The following is a 22236-nucleotide window of genomic DNA, read 5'->3' as shown; positions in this document are numbered from 1 at the left end:
TAAAGAATGTCAGTGTACAACTTGCTTTTGACTTAGCCAGGGTAAGACTGATTCACTCGGAACCATCCATTGTTAGATTTTGTGAGAACTCAACACTTACGCCTTCTGTTTTTCCCTTCTGCCTCACTGGGGCTGTAGAGGGCTCAGGGAAAGCCTCTCTCTTTGGTGTTAGTAGAAAGAGAAAATCATCCTGTCTTCCTATTGCTCTGCATTCTTTTCCCTAATCCATGAGTCATCCGTGAGCCTTGCTGTGTCTGGGCTCTGTCCTCACCGCTGGCATCAGGAAGATAACTTCCCTGCCCTGAAGGTCTTCAGACATGCAGGGCTGGACAGATGAACAAGATGGCAGACACACACTAAGCCCCTGCCCTGTGGCAGGTATCCGTATTGTATCATCCCTTTCCCTTGTAATACAACCTTATCATGTCGGCACTGTGGCTTAGGGCACTTTTGTGACATGCCCAAGGTCCAATCATAAGAGATAAGATTTGAAGCAGAGAGCTCCGAGAATAGATACAGAGCCTCCCACTGGTGTGAAGACAGTAGAGACCCTGACATCACTGCCATTACTGCCTAGCAGTGTTGGGGTTTTAGGGCTGATTAGAATTATCTCCTCGAGGCACGAAGCACATGCTAGCTGAGGCATGCAAAGCTCATTCATCGACATTTACCATGTATTCCTGGCAAAGCAGTCAGACTAATAATAGGTGGACCTGCCTTAGTTTGGGCAAGTAAAATTATTGGGGAGACCTGTGTTTGAGTGCCTATTTTAAAACCAGGTGAATCACCTTCACCTCAAAAGTGACCTGGCATTCAGAAAAAGAGATGACGCGTTCAGTGTGATGCCGTGTCTCGGGTGAAGGCACTTGTGTGCTGCCTGTTCCTTTAGATTAATTTGCTAAACGTCTGAGCTCCAAGGAGATCATGCTATTGTTTTATACCCTACAGAAGTCTGCTTCCTTCCTTATATATTAGCAAAAAGTCTCCATCCTGTGTGGTATACAGAAGAGAATGGGTGCCTGCTACAGGAAACAGATCTTCGTACACACATCTTCTAGTGGTAAATAATGGTCCACTGGCTGACTTAATATACCAGCAATTTAAACCTAAGTCTGCATACGGTGAAGCATACTTACAAAATGATCGGAGAGCCAGGCATGATGACTCACACCTTTAATCCCAACACTCACAAGGCAGAGGCAGATAGATCTCTGAGTTTGAGGCCAGCCTGGTCTACAGAGTGAGTTCCAGGACAGCCAGAGCTACATAGCGAGACCCTGTCTTGATACAAAAATGATAGGAGACCCGGAATGAAGGTGTACTAAGCTTTGCCGGGTTTTAAACGAATCTGTTTAAAGTATTGAAATGGAGAGGTTTCTGAGAATTTCTTGCTTCAGAGGACATCACCTACTGGTAGAGAGTGACATTGCAGTTTTATTCTCTTGATGTTAAACTGTAGCCTGCGTAGCTTCAGAGGCTGGGCTAAGAGTCAGGCAGCCACAGGGAGAGCTTGATCCCTGGGTGCCTACATCTTCTCGGGCTTCTTCCCTCCTAACCCATTGCTAGGACCCACACATTGAAACAGAAAACCAGAACTATAAACGGAATGCAAATCTGGAAAATAGAACTGTTGCTTAAGTCTGCCCCTTATAAGGCATTCAAACCAATCTGCATACATACTGGGTTCATCTGCTGCCATTCTAACAAGCAGGTACATCCCCAACCGTCATCAGTCTGAAATTCAAGGATCTGACTCTTAACTTTGCCTTTTCCTTTGCCAGGGTACAACCAACAGCATCAGAGAAATAACTTCTGATAAAAATCCATCTTCTCTCCTCCTTGGGGAAGTCAAGGACGATGAAGAAAAAGATAGAATGGGTGCTTCTGTGGCCAAGCACATTGGACATTAGTCCTGTGAAAAAATCAGTTGCTACTCTACTTAAAGAGGTTTTGTTCTGTGACACAAGTGTAGTTTTACCAACTGGCCTCAGAGTTGCTCATATCTCATAGTGTGTATGCACACACATTTATGTGTGTGTGAACATGTGTGCATGCTTGCGTGCCTGTGTGTGTGTGAGTGTGTGTGTGTGTATGTGTGTGTGTGTGTGTGTGTAGTCCTAATGACCCAGGCACATAAGGGTCCTTTTAGAACAACCTCTTTCTTCTCCTCACCTTTTAGCTCCCTTGTTTTTTGAATGAGTCCACATTTTCTAAAAGGCTTTTTCCATAATACCTTCCTTTGGGTTTCATTTAATTTTGTTTAATTGGCTTCCTGTTAATTAAGAATGAGAACGAACTGGGTCATATGCACTCAAAGAGCTAAAGATCAGCTAAAGTGGCCCTGAAGGAAATAAAGCTGTAATTTGGGAACAGGTGAGCTGCACCGTTTACTCCTCAGTGGTGGGCAGATTCCTCTGACCTCAGTGTCCATAGGATGCTGAACCAATCATTCAACATGAAACTCCCTCAATCTGTTATGGACCCAAGGGTTGTGGGAGGGAGAGCTTGGGACCCGCTATGAGTCCAGCCCCTTTTCTCATAATCTTCAGGTCCTTTTAAAGTTGTGTCCTTGCGGAAGTGTTCTGGACATCATTTTTGCAACGAATTTTAGGTGGCATAAAACCTTGGATTTATCTACCCTGCTTTCTACACCACGCTTCCTGTCAGGATTCTTCAGCCACTCCATCTTTTATCAACATGATAAGAATTCAGCTTCAGGAATATACAGTTTTTCTACCAACAACCCCTTAAAAGATGTTTTCCCTCAGTTTATTTAGAGGAGAATTTGATTCACTAAGAAAACTATCTCATGAATGTTGGCAGTTTCTTTCCTCGACTGGAGGGGGAGGGGCTTTGTGCTGTGATAGTAAGACCAGGGGTCACACCATGCATTTTCTGGCAACCGGAGAAAGGACAGGCAGGCTTTAATGGTGAAAGTTGCAGGCACTCGTGAGTCACAACTTTGAGGGTTGAGATTCTGTCAGGCGCTATTCACAATGGTTTTGCACTCTGTATATATACACACATGCACACACAGAGACGCGCGTGTGCACACACACACACACACACACACACACACACACACGAGCACACACATCAGTGACAGATGACCTATTGAAATAATTTCAGAGCCAGCCTGTGGTTGCTACGACAACCAATGCTCTCTTGGCTTTTATCTGGCCATGTGACAGGGACTTTGACGTCAGCCAGAGGCAGAGTCTGTGGCTGAGTCCGCACAGTCAAAGGCTTGTGAGAATCTGGTGGATGCTGGACCTTGCTGCTGCTGCCACCGTGCCGCTGCCGCTATTGCTGTCACTTCTGCTGTGGCTGTTGCTTCCCAGGGGCTGCAGGAGCATGGACTACTAAACCCCACACTTCTTCAGCTTGAGGTAATCGGTTTGCTTTATACACAGGAGTTCCGTGTTTTCACAGCCCCTGGTGGCTTTCCCTCCCCTCGTAACCTCCTACAACTTTGCCTTCAAGAGCAGTTACTGACGAACCCAGCCAAAGAATGTGAAGCAGCTCCCAGTCACGAACTGCAGGCAGTCTCAGGAACTTGGTTATATTTGGATTAATGTCCCATGGAGTAGGTTAAAATGTAATCTTCCTTGCGAAACGCTTACTAACGTATGTTATTTAGAAATTCTCATTTTGCAGGGTGAGCCAAATTTGCTCCCTCGAATTCTAGGAATCCCTCCTTCAGTTGTTGTTTGGGGTTTGGTGACTCCAGCACCGCCTTGCAGGGAGCAGCTAACTTTTCCTTGTTGCTGCTGCTGATTCTGCGTCAGCCCACAGCAGTCTGGAATTCGGTTTCTACCTCACTTGCAGCGTGTATAATTAGCTACAATGGGAACCGTGAGAAAAGGCTCTAGACTTTGAAAGTTGTGGTTAGTATTGTAAAGGGAGCTTTTGATACTTTGTAAACAAGAGGGGAACTGTCAACAGCTTCCTGTTTAGAGAGAAAGAATCTGCAATGTGCCAAGGAAGTTGGGGTGGGACCTTTACGTGTGTATGCCTGTGGTTGTTTTGTGGGTGTTACTGCGAAGTGCTATTTTGTGGCTCTCTCTGAAAACCCGGCTGAAGAGGAGGGGCTGGCTGGCCTTTTCTAAGGAGCTCTGTAAGCTGGTTCTGATCTTTATTCTTAAAAATAATTATCTTGAGAAGAAAAAAGCCTGGAACTAAATATACATTGATGCGAGGTCTACCTTAACTGAAATGTAGATTTAAAATGCTGGATAAAAATTTGCTCCAGGTCTTTTTTGAGCAATTCGGTAACTCTGATTCGCAAGGATTTCTCCAACACGTCATGCTCCCGGAGGCTGTGTGTGCATTGCTGTGGTTCTGCCAGCATCTTCTGCAGCTTGTAATTTCAAGGAAACCTCAGGCTCCGAAGCAAACAGAAGCCTAGATTGACAAACAGGTTTCTACATCTTAGAGATGTAACAGCAATGAGGCATGTTTTAGTTAGCCATCTGGGATAGGACCAGCGTCTGAAGGAACATAGACCGACACACTACATATGTGCTCTGTGGGTTGGTGATATAGTTATATTTTAGTTTGTTTTTTTTGTTGTTGTTGTTGGGTTTTTTTGTTTGTTTGTTTTGTTTTGTTTTTTGCTTATGTTACTGGGTTCGGAATTGTGTGTTCTATGTTTTGCTCTCATGGGGGAGAAATCTGAAAGCCCTTAGCTGCAGAAGTAAATGAATAACTGCTTGTATCAATTCTTTCCTAAGCAGCTTTCAGTGAATGGACCTTTTGATCAGGGCTTCCATTAGGATTGTCCACTGTCTGATGTGCTTGTACGTACCATGAATTTACTAAGACATCTTCCAGTCATTTAACTGACCTCACAGTTCTCGTAACCCAGACACTACCACTTTAATGTGTCAACTGGTGCGTGACATTTCAGTTGAGCAGGGAGAGGACCAGGTAGCACTGTCATTTATAGGCATCTCTTGTAGCATACACTTGGTGCTTAACTTTTCTTGTCCCAACTATGATACCTTCATTCATTTTTTCTTGGTTCTCTCCCTGGGTTTTAAATTCACAACATGATTATGTACGACAGCCTCTTGCATGAGACTGGATTCCAACAATAAAAAATGTGAGAGAGAGTCGGTGTTAGTGGCAAAATGTCGGTGATAAAGTTGGGAAAAGAGCCTCCATGATGAGAAGAGAGACTTTCAAAGCCATGAGCCAAGGGCCCTTTTTTTTTTTTTTTGGGGGGGGGGGCAAAAAGAGGAAAAGGGGGTTCTCAAGAACCATCTACCTGCAGCCGTGAGTGTGTGCTGCTTTCAAGGTCAAGTGTGTTTGGGCCTCAGAAGATGCCAGCATGGAATGATTTACTCTAGAAACCTGGCTGCTGAATTATTAAAGGGCTCTGTGTCTGGTTTCAGGAAACCTTAACCCTTTCAGTGCCATGAACATGTCTGGCAGTCTGGTAATGCCTGTGGACTCTTTTTCAGAATGATATATGAAATGCATAAGACAAAGTGTGCTGGGTTGCAAAGGGAACTACTTTTCATTAAAATGTATCTTTAAAAGGAAAAGAAAAGAAAAAGAGGCTATGAGTTTGAAAGAGAGGGGGAGGGGAAGAGGGAGCGGAGAGGGTATATAGAAGGGGTTGAGGGGAGGAAAGAGAACAGGAGAGGTAAGTTATTATCGTATAATCTCAAGACATAAAAAATAATAAAAACAAAATGTACCATCTTTTAATTATGATGGGATAATTGCTTTGTTAATATGTTATTAAGTCGTATACCTGACCGGCACGTGCAGTAGTTACCACAGTACTGAGGCGGTGCTACTCTCGAATGCTGTTTTGAAATAGAGTTAGTCTAAGAACTGCAGTATAAAATGCAAATATCTGTGATTCGTCTTGGCAATATCCCAGGCACTGTGGTTTGTGACCCACATTTTAATGGAAGGAAATACTAAATTTCAGTTTGGGGTGTGGAAACAAAAGATGTCATGTTTTTAACCACCAAAGTTCTTGGGGTTCTTCTGAATTCTATCTGCTTTGGAGGTAACTAACATGTGAGCTTGTGGGGCCAGAGGACGTAGAACCCCCTGGACAGAGTCTATAACCTCATTTCGGTTCCACAGCATCTGATTTTATTCTTGGACCATGAGAATTTCACAGTGTACTCTAAATACCTGGTATGGACAGGAACGGCTGCTATCTGCAACTCGCCTCTAATACCCCACCGACTCCATCTTTACTTGTCTTCGTTGCCTGCACTGAGGAACTCTTACCTGGGTAGATATGGGTTATGAGGAAAACAGAGTATTGGCAGGTCACTCAAGTTCAAACCAGGCACCACAGAGAACCGTCACTGTTTACAAAGAGACCTTTATCCACACAGGGAAGATAAGTGAGCGGTGCTTATGTGAAGCATGCTGGGAAAAGGAGGCCCTTCCCAAAAGAGCAGAACTGGATGCACAACGTATTTAAGGTCGAGCAGGAGGTATAATCACTATTGTTTACTGTGTGTCAGAGAAGCTCTCGTTCCCTACATTGTTTTGAATGAGAAAAAAATAGTGTTGACTTTCCTCTGTGCAACGAGGGAAATTTGCTGTCCATTGGCTGCTGCCACAGTCCTGTGTTTCGAGAGACCAAAGCCACCCTTTCAGTTATACCAGCTCCTACCTCCCTGGCAGTGTAGAAGAATGGAGCTAAGATGGTTTTGCACTAGCTGTTGTTTAAACTAAATCCAAATCCCTTGCATTTGAAATGGAAGCTGAGTAATTTTTCCTGTGGCCTCAGAGGGATTACGAAAGAGGATGTTCTCAAATAGTTCTTGCTCTTTGGATTAGAAAAAACACCTGCTTGGAGCCTGGGTCTCTGTGGCAACCTGCAGGGAAACTTGGAGAAAGTCTAACATCCCCAGCTGTCCTTTGCTTCTAGATGGAGGTGTTGGAAACCTCGGCAGGGAATGGAATGTGTCATTATTTTTTACGAAGTCAACTTTTCTTTAAATGGTGTCTTGGGATGGAAAGCAACTAACAACAGCATTACAAAATTCAGCATATTTTTACTGTCTCCATAAGAGACGCCATGAAAGTTAGTGTCCATTGAGACTTTCATACAGAAGTTGTATGATAAATATTGAGTTCACTGGTGCTATATTCTCCAGACCAATACAGTTTTTCATCTTTGTGCTTAAATGTATGGCTTTTTGTGAACTATGTCTATAGATGCCATTGATGTCGCGCTGAAATGGCTCAGTGCTTAAGAGCATGTGCTGCTCTTGCAAAGGACGTCAGGTCCCAGAAACCATGTCAAAGGGCTCACAACTGCTTGTAATTCCAGCTACAGGGGGTCTAACAGCTTCTTCTGGCCTCCACAAGCACCTGCACACATGTGCCATACACTCACACAGGCACACACGTGTGTATTAAATAGAAATGACAATTTTTAATTAATCATCCTATGTTAATCTAGAATGGAACAGACTCCTGTCATGATAAAGTCCTATATTTGACTGCAGGCAAGAGATTGCTAATGTGAAAGACATTCCTGCTGTTGCCTTTCTTAGACGGAGGCTTTTCTCAGTCTGTGAGTTCTGGTCAGCAACTCCAGCAGAGCCGAGACCTGCACATCCTCCTTAAGCAGATGTCCTGGTTACTATTGCTGTGACGAAAATACCCAACAAAGACAAATTAACAAGGGACAGATTCGGCCAGGCACGGTGGCACACACCTTTAATCCCAGCACTTGGGAGGCAGGCAGATCTCTGTGAGTTTGAGGCCAGCCTGGTCTACAAACCAAATCCAGGATACACAGAAAAACCTTATCTCAAAAAACAAAACAAACACAAAATAAACAGACACAAAACAACAACAACCAAAATAAAGGGAGGTGTTGTGGCTCACAGTTAAAGGGATGTGGTCCACCATGCCAGGGGCAGGATGACAGCAGGACCACAAGGCAGTTGGTCACATCACATCCTCAGTCAGGAAGTAGACCCAGATGAAGGCTGTTTCTCAACTTGTTTCCTCCATTTTCATTTAGTCCAGGGTCCTGGCTCATAGGATGATGCTTCCCACAGTTAGGGTGGATTTTTCCACCTCGAGTTACCCCATAGATTTATCTCCTAGGCGATCCTAGATCCTGTCACGCTGAAAATCACAACTAACCACTACATCATGTTAAACATTTTAAATGATGACTCTGAAATGTTTTAATTTCTGTTACACGTGTATTGGGCATAAATGCCAAAGAGTATGACTGTGTGCTGTGTGCTAAGGGGACTCCCATAGACCACAATCAGTTCTGTGATGATCGAATTCGCAGCATCCTGAAGGCACAATAACAAATAGTGTTCCACAAAAGTGATGGCACCCCATACCTTCCCATGTCACACCCTGATCAGCTGTGGCAGGATCAGTCAATTCTCAATCATCTGCTAGGTGGCTTTTGTACGCATCATATTACGTTAGGTGTTTTGGGTCCCTCCTTACCATGGCCCTTGATTGGTGTCTACCATTAGAACAGAGAACCTTAGTGGCTCTGACTTCTTGACTTCTGTCTTTGATGCATTCAGTAAATCCTAAACACCTACTATGTACCAATGTTGGACTAGACATGAGAGGTACTACATGGGACAAAATAACTCAGGTCCCCGCCCTTGGGCCACTCACAGTCTAACTGGAGAGGATACAAGAAACCAGGATTCTGTCCCTCACAGCTGCACTGTTCACTGCAGTCACATAGCCTGGAAAACATATGATTCTATTCCAGAATCAAACTTTAGAAGAGACCTCATTGGTGAGCAATCTCTTTCCCCCTGATAGGATCAGAGATTCCAGGTGAGTGTCTGTTCCCAGTGGGCCAAAGGTTATCTGTCCCTCATTCAGGAGATAAGTGACCAAGAAAACAGATATCTCTTATGCCAGTACTCAGGGTTATTAAAAGATAGAACCTGCATTACTCTTTAGAAACAATCTTTACACTGGTACCCAAATATCTCCTGTGTTTTCTGTGTTAACCAGTAAGAATAGGCTCGCTGCTTCAAGAAGCAGACCTGGGTTCTGATGGTGTAATACAATGCTACTATCTTCACTCACTCACAAATCCGGCTTGAGAAAAATGCTGTTTCCCATTCACACAGGCACCCGGAGACTCCACCTCCTCCTAAGTTAGTCTGAGTGTAAATCCTGTCTGTGCCACTTCATGTTGCTTCTTTTTAATCGAAGTAACAGTTTTCTCATTTAGACAATACTAGTACCTAGCACGGGGTTTTTGAATCAACTCCCTCCAATAGTGACTGGCAGATTTAAGCACACAATAGCTTGACGTGCTGTCAGTCATCTACAGATCTGCCAATGATGCCAGCATCATCCAAGAGGCTGGACAAAGGCATTTCCAGGGTTAGAGACCTGTGTCCCTGGTGTTAGAATCATAGACAACTCTGAGGAGGCTACAGAGATTCTGGGTTCTTTTCAAAGTAACTACTTCCCCCTGAAACACCCAGTTTTTTAAATGAAGGAGCAGAGAGACAGAGAATAGTAAAATTTCCAGTGTCACCCAAGTTTCTAACCTCTAGTGTTTGGCGCCAAAACCCTGGCTCCATTCACTATGCAGATCTGCTCTTGCAGTTGGAATATGGCAGATTTTCCCCCTAGAAGTGCTGTTATTATAAGTGCAGATTATAATCTCCAAAAGTGGTCACAAAATCCTAATCACTCCTGTGGATGCTTGTGAAACATTGTCATTCTGTATCAAGAGACTCTGTTGTATTACCCTTCCTGCCTAAAGGAGCTTAGTCCAGCTAAGGGACCATAGTGAGAAAATGCCACACAAATTTCAAGGGTAGATCACAAAAAGATACAATTTCCCATTCTCTACAGCTCTCTTGTTTACCTCATGTGTTGTATTCACCCCTGGAACCCAGCCTCCATGTGTGAAGATGCCCAGACATATGGAGAGGTCATAGTTGTTTCAGCTGATGGTCCCAGCCAACATCTAGCACCAACTGCCAAATACGTGAATGAGGGAGTCTGAAGATGACTCCGGTGCCCTGCTGTGGGGTCTCTCTCCCCTGTCCTTATGCCCAGCTGATAAGTTATCCTCTCTGAGCCTTAAGCCCAAAAGCTCGGGGTTAATGTTTTAGGTCATCTGAGTAAATAGAATACAGAAGGTAACGGTGCAATATGAATGTGGGGGTTTTGACTTTAGAAACATAAAGGTTAAAGGGCTTTTGTGTTTCCATACAAGTACCTAGCCTAAGCTGAAATAATTTCTGAGGAAAAATGTCTTTTGCTCAGCTTAGGAACAGGCATAGCTCAGCCTGTGCGGAGCTTACCGAGCAAGGAGGAGGACCTGAGCTCAGATTCCCACTTAAAGACCAGATGTAGTTGTATACGTCTGTTGGTCAGGGTGGAGTGGGGTGAAGTAGGAGATGGGTCAGTCCTTGGGGGCTCAGTGACAGCCAGTCTAGCTAAAATGGTGAGCTCTAGGTCCCAATGAGAGACCTTGTCTCAAAAACATAAGGTGGAAAAGCAGTTGAAGAAGAGATCCTGACATCAATCTCTGGCCTCCACGTGTGCCTATTTAAACAAGTGCAACACACACACACACACACCACACACACACACACACACACACACACACCACACACACACACACACACGCACACATACACACACACACACACACACACACACACACACACACACACACTATACTCCCCCACACACAAGCATGAATGATCTTTAAAACACATCCTGTGTATTGATTTGGAAAAGCAGCCTGTATACCATCTTGTTGCTGGGCTTGCAGATGATCAGCTGCCCCTAGTGAAGTCTCATTCACAACCTCCTGCCTGCCGTTCCTCCCTGTGTGTGTGGCCATGTTTGTACTTTCTTCCTGGTCCTCTTTGTGTGCTCTGTCTTTCCTACACAAGCACACTCTGTCTAACCTTCGGCCCGATGTCTCCTTGACACTCCCTTTGGCCCATTCCCAAAACTCGGGGACCGTTTTTCACTCTAATGGTAAACTTGGGAAACCCCTAGGTGAGGTAATAGCTCACTCCGCAGCCCTTTTCCTCTTAAACAGACTGCCAAAATGGCAAGTGTCCTGCTGGCTTGTGGCTTCTCGTGCCAGTTAAACAGAGCTCCAGAATCCTCAGAAACGTCCTTTTGCACTCCGTGCCTTCTGCTGGAGAGAGATCAATACAACCAAATTTCTCATTTGCTTAAACTTCAATCCTTCCTACTGGTCTTCCATTTTCCCCTGAGAAGCTCCTCATTCGTTCGCACAGTGGGGCACTATGAAGATACTACAGTCTGCCTGTAGACGAGTGAGAGTTTTCCAGTCATCCCTTATTCTCTCTGAGAGACACTGGGCTGGCGTGAGCCAAGCACGCTGGCCTGTCAGCAGTCAGAATGTGGCCCATCTTGACCAGGAACTGTTAGCTGTTCTGTCCATTGTTATCAAGACACTTTCTTTATCAAAGATACAAAAGATCAAAGATACCCCACTGTGTGGAGTGCTGCTAGGACCAGGCACTCTCTGCAAAACATACAGTCTGCTTAGGGAAGCTGGAATAGCATCCACAACCAAGGACAGAGCTCTGCTGTCCACCCTGATAAACCATCTACAGCCTGGCATCATGACCAACACCTAGAAAGTGCTCATTGAGTTCTAAGCATTGAGATGACCGTGAGCAGGAAATGATCTTTAAGCCTTAAGTGGAAAATGTTGGACTTGATCACTAGATATCAGGCGATGACCCATGAGTGACATTATGACCCATAAGAGTATCCACCCATCTGGAATCAAGAAAATGGATAGGAAGCCTAAGGACATGTAATTCATAAGGGAAGTCTACGGAGGCTCTCGAAAACTGGATTTGATCAGATAGGATGTGAAAAGCTACAGGGAAGTCAGAGACACTGAGGCGCACATGTGTGACCAGGACAGTGATAACTTTAGTGATCTTGCTCCTTCTGATTCATTTATGTTATATTTATATAATTATAGTTAGTAGCCCTAGTGAAAATCCTGGACCTCATGAAAAACCAGTGCGGTGGTGTGGTGGCCCCAGTGGCTCAAATATTTGAATGATTTTAGGAGGTATTAGGTTTGGCTTTGTTGGAAGTAGTGTGTCCCTGGGGATGGGCTTTAAGGTTTCAAAAGCCCAGTCTCTGCCCGCTGTATCCAGACGTAAGCTGTCAGCTCCAGTGCCATGCCTGCCTGCCTGCCAGCATGTTCCACTATGGTGGTTATGGGCTCACCCTCTGAGACCGTAAGCAAGCTCCCAGTTAAGTGCTTCTTTTTATAAGTTGCCTTGGTAATGATGTCTCTTCACAGCCATAGAACAGCAGCTCACCCGCCCCGTTACTCTGAGGGGAAAAAAAAAAATCTTTGACTCAATTCACCAATGAGAAATTGGACCGTTTAGTGAAGTTTTAGTAGTAGTTCTTTATAGCTATCTTTCATAATATCTGACATTTTTAAACATTGGTCATCAATATTGTACTAGGCAATGATGAGATGTCTTTAGCCAGAACACAGCATTCTTAAGAAAACTGCCACGACTCACACATGGAAAAAGTATGTCTAACTCGTGTATATAACGTGAGCATAACAGAAGCCGGATCCTTGTGCAGCCAACAGAAGCGCTCGCTAATCGTTCTAGTCAGGAGCAAGGCTGGACGTCCGGATTGACAATGGCTTAGCGGCAGCGTGTTGCAGATGCACGCTGTCATCTAGAGTCCTAGCATTCACAATTGAATTCACAATGTCATTTCTGCTCTCCAACGACCTAGTGTCTTAGAACAGTTGGAGACAGTTAGCTTGGCTCTGATGATAGGGGGGAAGTGGGCCCTTTGCAAAATGTCATTGACCGAAGCTGCTGGCAACGGTCATGCCTACAAGTGATCATAGCCATGTCCCGGGAGCTCTGTCCCTCTGCCTTCCTTGCTTCTTCCTGGCTACCTACCCAGAAAGGAGTGGCCTGGGAACTTTGGCAAGCTGGGAGCCCCCCTATAGGGTGATTTGCCAGCAGTGGCCTCAAATGGCCATTCACCCTCAGGGCCATTCATTCTCTTTCTAGAGAGCTTAGCCAAAATTTAAATGGAAGTTATAGTCTCTTCCAAGTACTTTTTCTGATATATTGAGATGTTTTTCAGAACGGAAGCCACTTAATATGGTGGAATCCAAATCACCTTTTAAAAGAAACTTCAAATGTGTCCAGCTTATTCTCAGACTGTTTCCACCTTACGGTCAATTAAGACTACTCAGAAGGAGGCCTTCTCCTTCCCTGACCCTTAAGTTGCCCACAGATGCGTGTCAATGACTTGAATTCATTGAGAGGCTGGGATTTGCCCCCTCACCGTGCTGCCAGGAAGATCACCAAATGCACACACTTGGCTGCGTTACTGGTTGTCTGAAAGACACTGATCTTCTATTACAAAAAGGAGCAGGTTTCGAGTTGAATTGTGCCTAGATTTATTTTTTATTAATTATTTCATTTATTCACATTCCAAATGCCACCCCCTCCCAATCCCCCCTCACAGAGTTCTTCCTCCATCCCCCTTCCCTTCTCTTCTGAGTGGGTGCCCCTCCCAGTCCCCCCCACCCTGGGACAAAAATCCCTGCAGGATTAGGCAGACCCTCCCCCACTGAGTCCAGAAAAGGCCGTCCCCTACTACAGATGTGTTGGGGCGTGGACCAGCCCATGTGTGCTCTTTGGTAGCTCAGTCTCAGGGGTCCAGGTTAGTTGACAACCCCACAGGGAGACCAACAGTGTAGATTTAAAGTGAAGAGGAACCTTTTCTCCACTGATGTAAAATCCACAGTTTTCGCCATTTGAATAATTTTGAATGCACAATTCAACAGTGATGATTGCATTCACTCGTGGCACACTCTTTGTCTGCAGAACTTGCCAGTCTTCCCAAGTTGAAGCTGCAGACCCATTAAGGCAGTGGGTCTCCTAAAGGCTGCAGCCCTTTAATACACTTCCTCATGTTGTGGTGACCTCCAACCATAAAACCATTTTCATAACTACTTCATAACTGTAATTTTACTACTGTAATGAATCGTAATATAAATAGCTGGTGTGCAGTGTGTCTGATATGTGACCCTTGAAAAGGTTGTTCAACTCCCAAAGAGGTCCTGATGCACAGGTTAAGACCATTGTATTGAATGAACGTACCAGCCCCTTCCCACCAGCCTGTAAACTGTCATTTCACTATTTTTTAAGCAGGAACATTTTGGAATAAATCTACCATTCTTCTTTCTCTTGTATATGTTCTTCGATTAATAAGATCTTCATTAAAACTCCTGAAATAATTAGGGCTGTCCTAAGGTGTTTACAAGTGGAAAAATTTATATAGTGTTTCTTGACATAGAGATTTCATGTCAGCAGTAGGCATTTATTCTTGACACTGAAGGAGGAGATAGAGCAATGAAAACAGTCACTGTCATTTTAATTCAATTTTATTTTTAATTTCAGTGTGTCTACATGTGCGTGCGTGCTTGTATGCATGCATGTGTATGTGCATGTGTGTGTGTTTGTCTATGTGTGTGTGCATGTGTGTGCCTGCATGTATGGGTGTCTGTGTGTGTGTGTGTGTGTGTGTGTGTGTGTATACATGAGTGCGTGCAAATACACACATGACAGAGGACTGACCTGAGAGTATGTTCCCTCCTTCCACTGTGGGTTCTGGGGATGGAAGTCAGGTCATCAGACAGAGCTTTCACTTGTGTAGCACCTCTACAACGCTGTGGGTACCACTTTTATAAAATCCTTTAGCTAGCCATCCTGAGCAATCAAAAGAAAATCCGCGCACCTGAGAAGTCGTTTGGCTCCCGTGTGATTCTCGAACCATCTGTTATTGGCCTTTGTACTAGTTCTAATTGTCAACTTGACACAAACTAGCGTCACCCGGGAAGGAAATTTCAGCGCGAGATTGTCCACATCAGGACTGTTTGTGGCCATGTCTGTGGAAGATTTTCCTGAACAGGTTCACTGATGTGGGGAGACCCAGCCTGAAAGTGGTCAGCACCACTCCCTGGCTCGGGATCAACAGCTTTAAGGAAGTGAGCAGAGCACACGCAAGCGCATGCGTGCTCTCTCTGCTCTGGATTGTGGGCGGTGACTCACTGCTCTCAGCTCCAGCCCTGATCCCCGCAGTGATGGTCCATGACTTGGAATCTAAACTGAATAAACCTTCTCTAACTTAATTTTGTCAGAGTATTTTATCATAGCAACAAGAAAGGAAACTAAGACAGGCTTCGATTAATATTCATTTTAAATGACAAAGATAAAAATCAGTTTAGAATTTTGGTAGGGGGGGGCTGGAGAGATGGCTCAGCAGGTTGAGAGCACTGACTGCTCTTGCAGAGGTCCTGAGTTCAAATCCCAGGGACCACATGGTGGCTCACAACCATCTGTAATGGAATCTGATGCCCTCTTCTAGTGTGTCTGAAGACAGCTGCAGTGTACTCATATAAATAAAAATAAATCTTTAAAAAAAAAGAATTTTGGTAGGGTAGGACATTTGGAAATCGCAAAAAAAGGAAGAAAGGAAGGAAGGAAGGAGGGAAGGAAGGAAGAAAGAAAGAAAGAAAGGAAGGAAGGAAGAGAAAGCTACCGTATTCTGCTGTCTGAAGATAACCACTGCTAATATTTTAAGTGAAACAAATTGTATGTAATTTTACTTTAGAATAAGGGAAGCAAACTCTAAAATGAAAGGGCAGATTTGGGGGCCAGATAAAGACTGTAAAACTGGAATTTTGGGTTTCCAACTAAATTATTTTTAAAAGTTAATTAAAAGTTAAATATCAATCAAGCGTTGAGAGCTCGGGGTTTCACTTTGAAGGAGGACTTTCTTCTTAGTAGATACAGGCTTATATTTTCAGTCACCAATACTTAATTTTCTCTCACATGGAGACTAGAAAAGATGTGGTTAATCAAATAAAACTATCTCTGGGGAAGAAAACAAAATTATACCAGCAGAACTGTTCTCCTGGCCAAAAAAAAAAAAAAAAAAAAAAAAAAGTCTATAAGGAATTGGGCCCATGGTGTCACTTCCAGAGAAGAGGGTAAACCACCTTGAATGGAAGTCATTACAAACCCTCACAGTGGGCTAGACTCACAGAGCATGCAGGATAGCTTCTCACCCCTGACCCTTCTCTTCCTCCTACCCTTCTTCCACCTCCGACCCTTCTCTGCCCTTCTATCCCCCAGACTCTTCTCTCCTCCCAGACCCTTTTCCTCCCCCTACCCCCTCATCTCTGTTTGCTTCAGACTCGTGTGTGTGTGTGTGTGTGTGTGTGTGTGTGTGTGTGTGTGCTCCACTGTAGCATTAGAGCCTATTTCCCATTGTCCTCTACTTGTTTTCCAGCATTTCTCATGATCTTCATGTTCTCCGGTTGACCTGGAAAATCAAGTCTATGGCATGCATGTCCCAGGATCCTTTTGTGATTCTAAATTATTTGGTCATGATAAACTGAAAGTTCATTTAGGCAAGGAGAATAAAAGCAAAATGGGCTTATGGTAGAATATTCTGGAAAGACATGTTTAGGGTACAATATAGGCGGTTGTGGTAGTTCATTTAGAAAATACAGAAGAAATACTATGTATCCTTTCAAACTCATTCAGTCCCCTGGTGTGTTTTCCCACGGCAAATGGATTAATCCCATTGTCTCCAGGTCTACCCCTCTCTTAGATCATTTTAACCTTGTTATCATATATGTATAAGGATGTTTTTAGTATTAAAAGGACTATAATCTTCAATTCCCCCAATTGGAAATGTATTCAGATTAAGTTTCCTTCATGGATTCGTGGTCTTTGTTCTCTTGTCTTCTAGCAACTAAAAAGTAAAGGGGAGCCTGGATGCCATTTTCATCCCGATGCCTTTAGAGGTGGATTCTTCCCACCTCTGGGGGCTTTTAGGATTTTCCCCATTATGTTGCTGATCATAAAATTCCACAGAAAGGGTCCAGCTATGTCATCCCAGTTGACTCAGGGTTCTTTGGTAAAGGGTTCCTGTGTGGCCTTCTCTCTGCTCTTCTCATATACCTTTGTCTCTCTCCACTGCACTCCTGCTTGTCTCTTCCCCACTCCTTTTTACATAGATTCAAGGATTTCCCCTGATTTTGTCCTTTAGGTCACAGATTCATTTTTGTACCACTAATTGCAATTATTCAACCTTCCCAGTGAGTCTGATTGTTGCGTTAATTTTTTAATTGTTTTATGTGTATAAGTGGTTTTGCTTAAAATGTGCCTGATGCCCACAAAGACCAGAAGAAGGTGTCAGATTCCCTGGAGCTAACTGAAGTTTCAGATGGCTGTGGGTCACCCTTTGGGTGCTGGGAATCAAACCTGGGTCCTCTGGAAGAGCAGCCAGTGTTCTCAAGCATGGAGCAATACCTCCCACCCCCAGGTTTCTTCAATGCCCGAGAATGTTTGACTTGGCCTAGCCAGATTAATAAAGACTGATGGAAGAAGCCATGGGTAGTTTGTAGGAAGCTCCTCATGGAAGCCAGAGCTGGGAGCTGCTCATGGAAGGCACATGTGTGAGAAACAGATGAGTCATGGGAAGCTCATGACTGTCCCACCTGCCAGCATGAAGAATGCTTTGTTTCTAGACGTAAAGTACTTCCGTGTACCCTTCTGGGCAGTGGAGAGTGGGTAGGAGGTGGGACCCAGCATTCTGCAGAGCCCTTTTAAAGGCTCCCTTTAATGGCCTTCTCCTGGTAAACTCAGACTTAAATTCCGCAGGATTCTGGGAGTTAAGGAGCACTCACCTCTTTAGCTCACTCTGAAATCTGTTTCCTGTCCTAATTTTTATTGGCCTGTTTGATATTTTTCATAAATTCCCAGAAAGCCTCTGTATTTCTACTGTGGCAACCTTTCCAGATACTTGCCCTCTTCTACGTGTCTTCTTTCTCACACCTCTTCAGTCACCAGGAGACATAAGCCCTTGTGTTTTTAGATGAGATTCTATGGGCTTCCAGGATGGTTGGCCGAGGGTACTGGTCATGACTGGCATGGGGCCAGGGCGCACGTCTAACTTTCCATGGAGCTGTTATTTCCTTGATTATTACAGACATCCCTTCTGACCCTGCTGGCTGCCTTGTAAATATGAGCCATTTTACAAAGCGAACAAACTGAAAGACAGTGGACCTGAGCTGGACTCCAAGTATCTGCCCCAACTAAGCACTCCCCATCCTTCCTTCCAGCCCTTCTCTTGGGCCCACCCCTGTGCATAACCCAAACCTCAGTTATATTACTAATCAAACAGTTGTGCAGTGTCAAGCCTGTCCTCTTCGGTTAAAACCCGAAGATCCCTGTGGTAAACATGGAGCCTCCATAGGGCTGTGGTGAAAAGCTAAATGAAGGATCAAAGAAATGAATGAGCTTGATGTTGACCCTGGAAATGGGCGCATTGTCTTTCCTTGCTGAAGTGGCCCCTGGAATCCTTGGTAATCGGGAGAGGCTCTGGGGAAGGGATTCTGTGCATAAAGGATAATTTGGGGAAGGCACATAGGTAAGCTGGAGCACTGTTGGTTGTTAAGAGACTACTGGAACTTGTTTGCAGGGAGTTGTCAATTGTTTCATCCGAACAAAACCCCTTATCTCTGTCGTGCCCCTGTGTGCTGAGAACTTTAATTATTACCAGCCTGGGAGCACAGCCTGGGAGCACAGATCTTGGCTGAGCCGTTGTCGTCACTTCAGTTGTGTAGGCATCAGTAAAGCCTTCTTCATGGTTTAATATAACCATTATTTAAAGCCTATGCCAGCTTTCTTTGTGCATTTTCATTAAGGGATCTACTTGCAGCATTTTCTTTTTTTTTTTTTTTTTTATAAAAACGGTGTGGCACTTTATTTTTAAAATCAGAAAAATAAGTCCCAAATTTCTCGGTTCAGAAGCTGTAGTTGAACAACAGAATGGGGCCTTCTCAGGTAAACAGGTACCAGGTTAAGACTGGCAGCCCTGGCCCACTCAGCCCAAAGAACCCCAGGTAGGCAGCACAGAAGGTCCAAATCTAGTAGTATGTCCTCTGCTCTGGTCACTTCCCCTTCAGGGGCTCAGTTTAGCCACTTGGACTCCAGTGTGGGGCTGCCCTGAGATGGGACTGGGGAGGGGTTAACAACCTCGATCACAGGTAGAGTGGGCTGTGGGACAGGTGCAGGCCCAAGGATGTCTCTGTAGTAACAGGTGTCAAACTCAGGGCTGAACACTGTTATAACAGGAATAGAGTTCAGACAGCGGCTTCCAGTTGCCCTACCGTGCCTCTGGGGTAAAGGAAGAGCCCTGAGAGGTGAGGAAGCAGCCACTGAGTCACCACCCTTCACATCTCTCATGTAGTTGAAGGATCTTCAAGTAGACACTAGCATCATCCCACAGGCAAGAAAACGGTGGCCTGAAACGCAGCCAACCAAATCCACAGTGTGGTCCTGAGTCACCTAAGCCATTATGCTCAGGGCAGGGAATACATTGGTGGGAAGAGGGAGTGAGGGGGAGACAGGAGAGTGAAGCCTAGGCTGGCACTTCATCACACATGTCCACCACATACAGGCATACATAAGCATACCACTCACACCTGCACACATGCACGGGAGACTGAGATGCAAAGACAGTGTTGGCAATTAGAGGCACCAAAAGATGCTGAAGGATCCCAACAGCTCCAAGTCCTTAGTGTGACTGTACTTGCAGCATTTTCTATTGTGACCCATCTCTCACAGGAGCACTTCAACACCACAGATAGCTTGGAAGAGGCTTTCAAGCCACCCTTGGTTTCTGATGCCTGCTGGGAATTGTTGGAGGGTGAAGGCCTTCCAGTGTGAGGCGCTGCTACTCGAAGGATTGTTTTGTTTCCTTGCTCAGAAGTTTCTCTGTTATTCTGAAAGTCTTCCCTCAGAGATCTTTGCCTACGATTTCCAATAACTTCATTCAGAAAAAAAGAAAAAAAAAGCTAGTTGTCAGAAACAAGTGGGCTCTCGCTTCTTGGTTAGTCAAAATTAATCTTGATTTTTATTATTAATCTTGATTTGTATTATTTTATGCACAAAGTAAGAAGCTCAATAAATATGTGTGAAGTTCGTGGAAGCAAGATTAAAGGAGAGAGTGAGTTTGCGTGAAGTGGAGCTGAAAAGCACATTTTGTAGGAATGATTCAGGTCGAGGCAGGGCTCTGCTGTTGATTACAGGTCCTCCATTCTCCATAGTAACTGCTTTCCCATCCACCATGTCCTGCACACATTGGGCATCTTTCGGTTTTGAGGCTAATTTACTCCAGGATTTAGAAGGTCTCAGAAGACAAGTAGGAATCCCTTTATCTGCCCACGCACGGGATTGTCTGGGCACCATGCTTCCCTTCTTACCATTCCAAGGGACCGTTTATCGCCTCCCAGCGTTTTTAAGAATGAAGCTATAAAACCCATTGGCGATGTGAGGCTAGCCGTTTGACACTATGAAATGGGATATTCCCAGTTGTGTGACTCGGAAGCTATCTTGGTGAGGTGCCAGGCTAGCTTAATAGGAAATGAGGATCTGGAGATGCTAACAGTATGAAGTCCCCAGAATCACAAGATGTGCTCCCAACAGCCCTTGCAGCAGTCTGGGTTAAGTCTGGAGGAAAGAAAGATGCAGAGGTCCTCAAATTGCTGTGTCTTGGCTGAATCTGAACTGCTAGGTCCACGAGGAGTGATAGCCTGAGGTAACCCCAAAAGTCCCTGGTTAAAGGAGAGAGACAGCATCCACCTACAGGCCCTCACCTATGGCATGGCTGAGAGATGCTGATTCCTGAGTTGAATTAGGACTTTAGGACCAGAATCTATAGACTAGGGTGTGAAATTCACCTTTCTAAAACTTCTCCCGTAATTCTTTTTTTTTTCTAAGATTTATTTATTTGACATATGAGTGCACTGTAGCTGTCTTCAGACACACCAGAAGAGGGCATCAGATCCCATTACAGGTGGTCATGAGCCACCATGTGGTTGCTGGGAATTGAACTCAGGACCTCAGGAAGAGCAGTCAGTGCTCTTAACTGCTGAGCCATCTCTCTAACCCCCTCTCTGGTAATTCTTGATTCACACCAAGGAAACCTGGAGAGCCACCTGCACTTCCTTACCTCCTCAAGTCTGTAAGGATATGAACTACAAAGAAATCACAAGCGTCTGGCTCTTCAAAAGCTCACAGCTGCTCAGCACACGACAGAAGGGTGCAGGTCCTGTACTGTCTGCCTTAAGCATCAAGGGTACATCTTGCCTTTAGGAGAATAAATTATTCAGTCACAATCCCAACACCAACCTAGCATGGGTGAACCATGTAGCATCACTGCAAACTGTCGTAGACATGGATCGCTCGGTTCAAGGAGATGCGTGACCTGTCCAGACTCCTGTAACCAGAATCAACTCTGAGCAAGTAACCTCTTCTCAGCAGGGTCCACGTGGATCCCTCAGTATGGATGGCCAACTAAAGATTAAGGCTGTCGGGCTTCAGTAGCTGGCCACCTAAGTGGGCATAAATCGTAGGAAGCATTCTGCCTTTGCCTTCTTAGGAAGCCCGGGGGAGCATTCGGCTTATAGAGGAGACACTGTGTTGAGCGGCTTGACCTACAGGCTGGCCACGTAGGCATGGAGGAGGAGGTATCATGGGAGAGAAACAACTTTCCAGCAATGCACAAGTTACAGTGAGAATTTTAAAACTTAGTTCACCTTTCCCCAATGACCTTTTCAGACTTACACCCTTATTATCTTAATTTCCCCCTTCTCCTCCAAAAGTAAGTTACAGAACATGAAGGAAGTGTTTATTTCCAAACCCCATAGAGTAAAAGTATACTTTGTTCAGATATTTCTTTTATTGTAGACATCCATTTTCTAAGTTTGAGTATACCTGTTCCTAGGGAATGATTGGCTTCATGGGTATGTACCAACAAACTTTGAAATATTACATAGGGGCTGGTAAGACAGTCTGGCAGGAAAGGCACTTACCACCAAGCCTAATTTCCTGATTTAACCCCCGGGACCTGTGTGGTACATGGAGAAGAGCAGCTTCTGCGAGTTATTCTGATTTCTGTGTGCACGCTGTGGTGTATGCCTCTCTTCCCATACACAAATCAACAAATATAATTTTTTATTTAAATTCTATGATTTTTGTTTTGTTTTTTTAAGGTGCCACATGCGTGTACAGGGTATGAGTAGAGTATCCATGGCGGTGGATGAGTGTAGGATGCTCTGTGAACCGCTGCACTCCATCCAGCTCTCTGTAGAAAATT

At 44.6% G+C, this 22236-nt stretch overlaps 1 protein-coding gene across 11 annotated transcripts in view; it reads left to right on the top strand.

The window, feature by feature from the left end:
• Window positions 1-22236, top strand: part of Ncald (neurocalcin delta) — a 432081-nt gene that overhangs the window by 332755 nt on the left and 77090 nt on the right. Inside the window, exon 1 of one of the 11 annotated variants that reach the window (XR_010053035.1) lies at window positions 3196-3389. The exons of 8 other annotated variants lie outside the window; for them this stretch is intronic. The gene's annotated coding sequence lies outside the window, so the exon portion shown is untranslated. 11 annotated transcript variants of the gene reach the window in all.

This window comes from Rattus norvegicus, chromosome 7 (assembly GCF_036323735.1).
Source record: "Rattus norvegicus strain BN/NHsdMcwi chromosome 7, GRCr8, whole genome shotgun sequence".
Lineage (NCBI taxonomy): Eukaryota > Metazoa > Chordata > Mammalia > Rodentia > Muridae > Rattus > Rattus norvegicus.
The sequence above is the reverse complement of the archived record's forward strand: the minus strand, read 5'-3'. Positions and strand labels throughout refer to the sequence as shown.